The following is a 7,912-nucleotide window of genomic DNA, read 5'->3' as shown; positions in this document are numbered from 1 at the left end:
ACTGGATATCATATCCTTTAATTTCTGAAGCTCCCTGGATAATTCTGACGTTACAGTTGTATCCTGCAAAGATCCAACACTGTTAGTGGTAATAGTATTATTATTAGATACGTTACCAGTCGAAGGATTCTGCCCATATCCCGAAACATATCCTGAGCTCCTCACGGTAGACATCCTAACCGAGGAGGGTATTTCAGGAGTAGGATTCCGAGGGAGGCTGGGCACGATATTCCCCCTATTATCCTCAGTAAACACGGCTGAACTAAAGTTCAAAGCTCTGGGCTGTAATGGAGTGACGATATCCTCAGCAGGTCTGCTCGAGCCGGACTTCAGGAGTTGTATCTCCCTTAACAGCATCTGGTTTGTTTCTTGTTGCTGCCTCATTTGTTCCTGCACACTCCCAAATAAGGTTAGGATTTCATCATTAGAAGCCAAAATCGGAGCAGATCCCTGAACAGTCCGGGTAGGGATCACGTCCTGAAGTTGCGAAGAAGATTGCATCCTTGGAGGAGGTGGTGGAAGCACTGGACCAGTAGTAGCAGAAGTCATAGCAGACACAGTAGAGGAACTCATGTTTGATCTAGAGGCCATTATGGACAATGTGGTAAAAAGTTTTGAAAACAGAAAACTGATTAGTGATTTGATAAAGATTTTTAGTAAAGAGAGCACCACTTGCCCCACGGTGGGCGCCAAATTGTTTTGGTCAAAAATTACCTAAGCAATTTAATGATCAAATTAGTTAAGTGAGGTAGTGTGCTAGAAATTGTTGTGAAAAATGTGATTGTTGAGTTGTTTATGAAAACAGTGTTTGGGATACGGCTCAAGATATCGAGCTGTATTATTGATCAAACAATGAGCAAAAAGTAAAGTAAATAACACGAGATGTACGAGGAAAGCCCTTGATCAATTCAGATCGCCGGCATAAAACCTCGGGAGCTGACAATCGCAGCTGCCTTGTTCTTCTTATTGCTTCAAAAATCAGGATACAGTGCAGGATGTGGTGCGGATCAACTAAGTGTTACAATGTGAACTGAGTACAAGTGTAGTGATTGCTGTGAGCTAGAGAGCAAGAGTGTATGGAAGTGTTCGTGTAAAAAAGTGTGTGCCTTAAACTGATCCCCCACATCTATTTATAGTAAAGATAATATAACAAACTATCCTAAACTCCCGGGATCCAACGAATATTCCCACTTGAACGTTGAGGACCAAGTCTTTCGGCTTCAACGGCTTCCTCATAACAAATTCGCCCGAGTCTATAGGAGAAGAAGTCCTGATGATCGTTAGTAGCTTGTAACCATTAACCTGCACGTGTTTAATTTACTCAACCTCAGGATATCGCCCGGGATGTTAGCAATATCCTCATCCAGCATCCTGGTCATAAATAAACAATTACAAGCGGGATATTAGTCAGGATATGTATACTCAGAAAATGACCCATAACAAACATCCCATCTATTTGCCCGTCTTGCTTCTTTGTAAGCATCATATACATGACTCAAATAACATCGTGCCTCTTCTTCCTCTCAACTTCTTTTGATCTCAGCAACCAACGACCATTTTTCTTTTCTCTCATCTTTAATATAATTATTCCACTTGAAACTTTCGTCATCTTGAATTCTCCACTTGTTATCATCTTGAATATCATCATGAATCGACAACAAGCTTGTTTCTTTTCTTTAGACGGTCCTTCCTCAATCTGCTTTCTTGTCGGTTGCTCATTATTATGATGATAGATAGCTTTCTTGTAATAATCATCATGAAAAGGATTCACGCTATCATCAGCTTGGCGATTAGTGCACTCTCTCTTGAAGTGTCCCTTCTGCTTGCACTTGAAACAAGTGACTTTGGCTTTGTCGAATCCCAGCTTCATTCAGGACCTTCCAGACATTTTCTACCCGTAATCTTCATAAACCGTTGAGCTCTCCTGATAACGCTCGCCATGCACCAGCGAATATCCATGAGCTCCATCTCTTCTGGATCAACTTGATCGTAATCTTCCTTTGTCATGTTTGGATTGCCTTTTTTTCCTGCAATCAGACCTTTATGTGACCCCGGAATAGAAGTAAAGAAACTCATGTGCTGTCTAGCAAAATCAATATTTAAATGCGGAGAATCTTTCCAGTCTTGACTTTGATTGGAATTGGATGATGCAGAAGATGAATGATATCCTGGATCATAACTTGGAGACTTATTCTTTGATGAATCACCAGCAATATCAGTACTAAACGCTGTACCAATCTTTGGTGACTGGTTATTCAGCAACATACTTCGTCGGTAGTACAGATCAACATTCTGCTGGTAACTGGAACTAGACATTTTATTTTGTTTTTGTAACTCTAGATCATGTCCTTCCAGTTTCTCAATCAAAGCATCCAACGTAATTTCATCAAACCTGACATCATTTTTCAACACAATCACAAAAGTTTTCCAATCTTCCTCATGCGATAACGGCTCGACAAGTTTATCAACAATCTCTTTTCTATCCTTGTGAATACCAAACCTTTCTAACTCGATCTTGAGATGACAAAATCTTTCAATCATCTGTCGAACTGTTTCTCCATTCATACATCCAAACAGGTCAAACTCTTTTTTCAACAAAGAGATTTTATTTTTCTTAATATCTTTACCACCTTCTGCTTTCAGCTTCAACGCTTCCCACATTGACTTAGATGTTTCACCATGTTGAAGTAAAAACAGAATACCCTCTCTAAATGGTTGTTGCAACAATGTTACCATTTTTAGTTCATCAGAATGTTTTTCTTTATCGGTTTTTGAAAATTCTGGAATTGGAAGTAATATATTTTGATCATTCACAGGTTTTTTATATTCGTAAGTCATCATAATCCAACTCTCATAGGCATAAGCCTTCACCCAATTTTCAAATCTCGTGCTCCACTGATGTGTGTGTGGTGTTATATATATATATATATATATATAGCCCTTTTTACACTTTAGTCAAGTTTTAAATTTATCAAACACGATATTTTACTAACACTAAACACACATATGGGCAAGTGCACCCATCGTGAGTGTAGTATAGCGTTGGTAAGATACCGAGGTCGTCCAGGACACAAGAGCTTTTAGTACCGGTTTATCCTCAACGTCTAATCAAATTAAAATTTTAGAAAAAGGTTTAAACATGAAAATAAAAAAATGCTAAAAAATGAAAATAAAAATAAAAACAGATAGACAAGATGAATCACTTGGATCCGACTCGCCTTTAGTGTAACCTTTGATTATTTCCGCACTTTTGCACTTTTTAAGAGATTATCTTAGTTATAGTAGTAGGCCCCTCTTTTGAAGGTGACGTTACCCTCAACCCAGTAGTTTGAGTCAGCAAGAATACAATCTTAAAGGGTTGGATTATTGAAAGATATATAATTAAGTTATTAATGCATAATGTGGTAGGCCCCTCTTTTGAAGGTGACGTTACCCTCGGCTAAGTAGTTTGAGTCAGCAGGGATACAATCCTAAATAGCCGGGTTAATGTTTTAATAGTAGTTTACATATGAGGGGATCAAGAAATTCGAACCCCCGCCATCCAATACCAGTGGGTATTGAAGGAGGTCCTACTAAGCTTGACCCATGTCCTCGCAGGATCTATACACTGAACAAGGCAAGACTCTTACCAAACCATTCCCTTAACCCCCGACCAGGTAGCCAACATATCTCCATATAGACCGTGGAGATATGAATGATGTAAATCTTTTATTTTATATAGACAGTAAAATAACGCCAAGACACCACGGACAAATGATAAGGAAGTTTCACCTTCAACATAAGAAACTAATTATTAAAGTCATTAATACATAACCAAATAAAAAGTGCGAACAAATTAAAAATAAAAAGTATTACATTAATGCTTGTCTTCACCAAGTGATGTAAGAGACTTAGGCAAACATGGCCTTTGATTGTCAAGAACTCTTACGATCAATCTTGGATCCCGAGACTACTACACACACTCTATGATGGATGATGTATGATGATGGTGGATGTTGGTTGTGATGGTGGTGGTGGGTGGGTGAAGTGTGAGAGAGGTGGTTTCCCAAGGGATGCCTTTGAAGTGAACCAAGCACCTCTATTTATAGCCTGCACAGAAGCCCGGACACGGCCCCGTATCCACCCATCTTCTCTTTCTTCATTAATTGCATTTGTCTGCATTAGTTGACCACGCCCCCGTGTCTGCTGGGCACGGCCCCGTGTGCAGAAGCGTATCTGTACTATCAAGATTTGCTTGGATTCTGCGAATCTTAGCGTTGACCACGGCCCCGTGTCCGGTGGGCACGCCCCCGTGTTGGGTGATAGAAGCTTCTACAACTTTGTCTTTTCTGTAGACACCTGGGCACGCCCCCGTGCTCAATGAGCACGGGGCGTGTTCAGCCTTTTGTTCTCTTGTTTTTGCTTGGGAAGATGCTGTCGAGGGGTCGGGCATGTTACGTTTATTCCTTTTCTTGTATTATTGTTAGATTTGGCTGCATTTTTGCTTCTTTTGTTTAATTAAGCTCATTTAACCCTGAAAATACAAAAGGAATGCAAAAGCACACTTTTTCCAACATTAGTACTAAAAAAGGGTTAGTTTTATGCCACATTTGATGTAATTTATATGTTGCATTTTGCACACATCATCCACCAATGATATCTTCGATATTCATTAGTTTAGGTGGCCTTTGGTGATTTCCGTAAACATTGTCATGATTTATATTATCATTTATTGCCTTTGAAATGCTTTTCGGTGTAACAGTTGTTGTTTCTGATGACTCGGAAGTGAACGCATTATAGAATGTGTTGTAAAATTCTTCAGCCATGATTTTGATCTTTGAACAACCTGCAAACAAGCAAACACTTGATCAAATCTGAAAATCAAACAATATACAACTCTCCGTTCGTACGAAGCTGCAAATAAAAAATAATCAGATAAGCAACAGTGTGTTCGTACGAAGCTGCAAGCCTGGGTTCCTAAGAATTCGGATTTTACAAAATCACAAATTTTGAACTGGGTTCGTGGGTTCGTACGAAGCTGGATGTGTGGCTTCGTACGAAGCTACGTTGCGAAGAACAGGTTCACGTTTTCCATGGTTTTTCACTGATTTGAGTACGATTTTGTTCGAATTTTGATATGAAAATTTGTAGGATTGATTAAAACTAGTTTTCTCATGTTATATCAAAATGTAGACGATTTTAACCGTGAAATCTCTGTAGATCTGAGTTTAAAGTTCAAAGAAAATGAGAAAAGATGAGTTGAAGAAGATGTGTGATGAAGAAGATGAAATCAACTCTAAATCTGATGAAATTGCTTGAATCTTCGTGTCTTCAATCCATGCAAACAAACACCCGCTCTGATACCACTTGTGAATTCAGGATCTTGATTGATTCCTTAACCGTTGAATGCGCACGAACACGTGAAATATGCGGAATCCAATCACGTGTGTGGAGACAACATGAAGATGTAATTATCAATGTTTTCTATTACTGAATTTAACAATACAATAACGCGAAAACAAACGAGCAAAGCTTCGCCTCAAAGTTACTCTGAAGGTTACAAATGACCAAGACCTCTCTGCTATATATAGACAAATGGCTTCGTACGAAGCCTGATGTGGTGCCTTCGTATGAAGCTGCTGGCTTCGTACGAAGCTACCTTAGCTTCATTTCAAGCACTCTTCAATCAGCACCAGTCTTGTCTTGTTCGTTTCAGCTATGATACGTGATTGACGTAAGCGATAGACATATACAATCACACATCCAATGTAATTTTCGTAGTTAAAGAACAACGTTTGTAAGTTTGTTCAAACTTAAAGGACGTAAAGTGTAAATTAATGTTTGTGTAATTAAACGGTATATGTTTCACCGATCCATTATTTTCTCGGTATAATACGAGTTGATTTCGATATATCCAGTTTTTTTCTTTATCCATATTGAAGCCGTACAGTATCACAGTGTAACTCATAACTTTATTTAAATATGTTTTTTATTAGGTTGATAATGTTCTAAACATTATTCTATGTATTATACATATATTTTTATACATATATTGAAGCCCTGCCATATATTACAGATAAATCACCTCAGTTATATTTATTGACAAACACTCATACCTTTTTAAATACCATTATGATGAATGGTTACTTTTTTGGTCAAAAATTACCGAAGCAATTAAGTGATCAAATTAGTTAAGTGAGGTAGTGTGCTTAAAATGTGTGTTAAAAATATACTAATTAAGTTGTTTGTAAAAAGCAGTTTTGGGATATGGCTCAGGATATCGAGCTATATCTACATTCAAACAATGAGCAAAAAATGTAAAGGTTGACACGTGATGTATGAGGAAAGCCCTTAATCAATCTAGATCTTCGGCATAAAACCTCGGGAGCTGACAATCGCAGCTGCCTTGTTCTTCTTATTGCTTCAAACGTTAGGATACAGTGCAGGATATTGATCAGATCGCTAAGTGTTACAATGCTTTTTGTGAAAGTGAAAGTTGCGAGAGAGTTAAAGTGCTAGAGAGCAGTGAGTGTTGTTGTGTCCAATTCGATCTGATTTATCCATCTATTTATAGCTAGTAAAAGAAAACAAAATCTCCTATAAATATGGGATGCCTTCGAATATTCTTTAGTAGCCGTTGGAGACCAGGTAAAGCGGGTTCAACGTCCTTCTTTGAATAACTTAGAGCGAGTCTTCCGGAGAAAAGGTCCTCATGAATGTTGCAAGCTTGAACTCATATTCCTGCACATAATCCGTTAGTGATCCTCAGGATATCATCCAGGATGTTACCAATATCCTGAATGAGTATCTCGTGCATGAACATATACCATATAACTAAGATATAACTTAAGATATTACCCAGGATATGGGCTCATAATTTCACCCATAACAATTGTCCCCAAAAAATGTTACCGTTTAGTATCCTGGTGCTAACGGTTATATTTTTTTATGAATAACGAGGCAATTAAGAGATTAGACCTTGATGTGACCGCTTGTAACCGCTTAGTCTATAATTACTCATTACATCCCTATAACTTCTCATCCTCATCCTCTTTTAACCATTACCGAAGAGAAAAAGGTAAATATTTTCTCTCTCATCTTCATCTTCATCCTCACACCTGTTCCATATTCCGGCACCATATGGCAAGACAAACAAGATCGAGCTCCGGTGACTCTGCTCCCACGTTCATCCACCAGAATATTCTCCAAGATCCGGAGAAAGAAATATGCACCTTTGATAGTGCCCACTTGTTGGCTCTCAAATCCTTCGGCATCTTCCCGAAAGGGACGGTGTTCCGGCCGTTTGACTGGGAAATTCGGTCGGACATGGTTTCCGACGAGTGGTTGTTGTTAGGGCTGGATTTTTACTATAAGTGATCCTTACACATGATCCTAACCAGTGATCCTTGATTCTTTGGCAGACAGTGATCCTCAGCAGAACTTCAGGATCAGGATCATGGGACATTATGGTGATCCTCATACTAACGGCCACTTCCGCTTAATACAATATTGTTTTGCAGGAACATCTAGCAGGATATGCTCTAAAGACCATGATCCAGGGACGCGTCTTCACAAATATGGCAAGAGCTAAATCAGAGATAGACGTTGCACAGGATATGGAAACATGGCTTGATTCATGGGCAGCAATTTAGGCTAGATTATCTTTATTTCTAAGGGGTAATGAGCTGATATCTAGTCATTTTACCTAAAATAGGTCACCCACACATGTATAAATACCACTCTTCCTCATTCGGAAGAACACACACGGCATACGACACAACTCTCAAACACTTAGACGCTCAGTGATCCTTGTACTCAGCTCATTATCATCCAAAGTTGTAATTATAATTTTGTTATATTGAAGTTGGTGATCGGTAGTTGCCATCACCCGAGGTTTTTTATGCCGGAGATCATTCATTGATCAAGGGCTTTT

This window comes from Helianthus annuus, chromosome 11, assembly GCF_002127325.2.
Source record: "Helianthus annuus cultivar XRQ/B chromosome 11, HanXRQr2.0-SUNRISE, whole genome shotgun sequence".
NCBI lineage: Eukaryota > Viridiplantae > Streptophyta > Magnoliopsida > Asterales > Asteraceae > Helianthus > Helianthus annuus.
The sequence above is the reverse complement of the archived record's forward strand: the minus strand, read 5'-3'. Positions refer to the sequence as shown.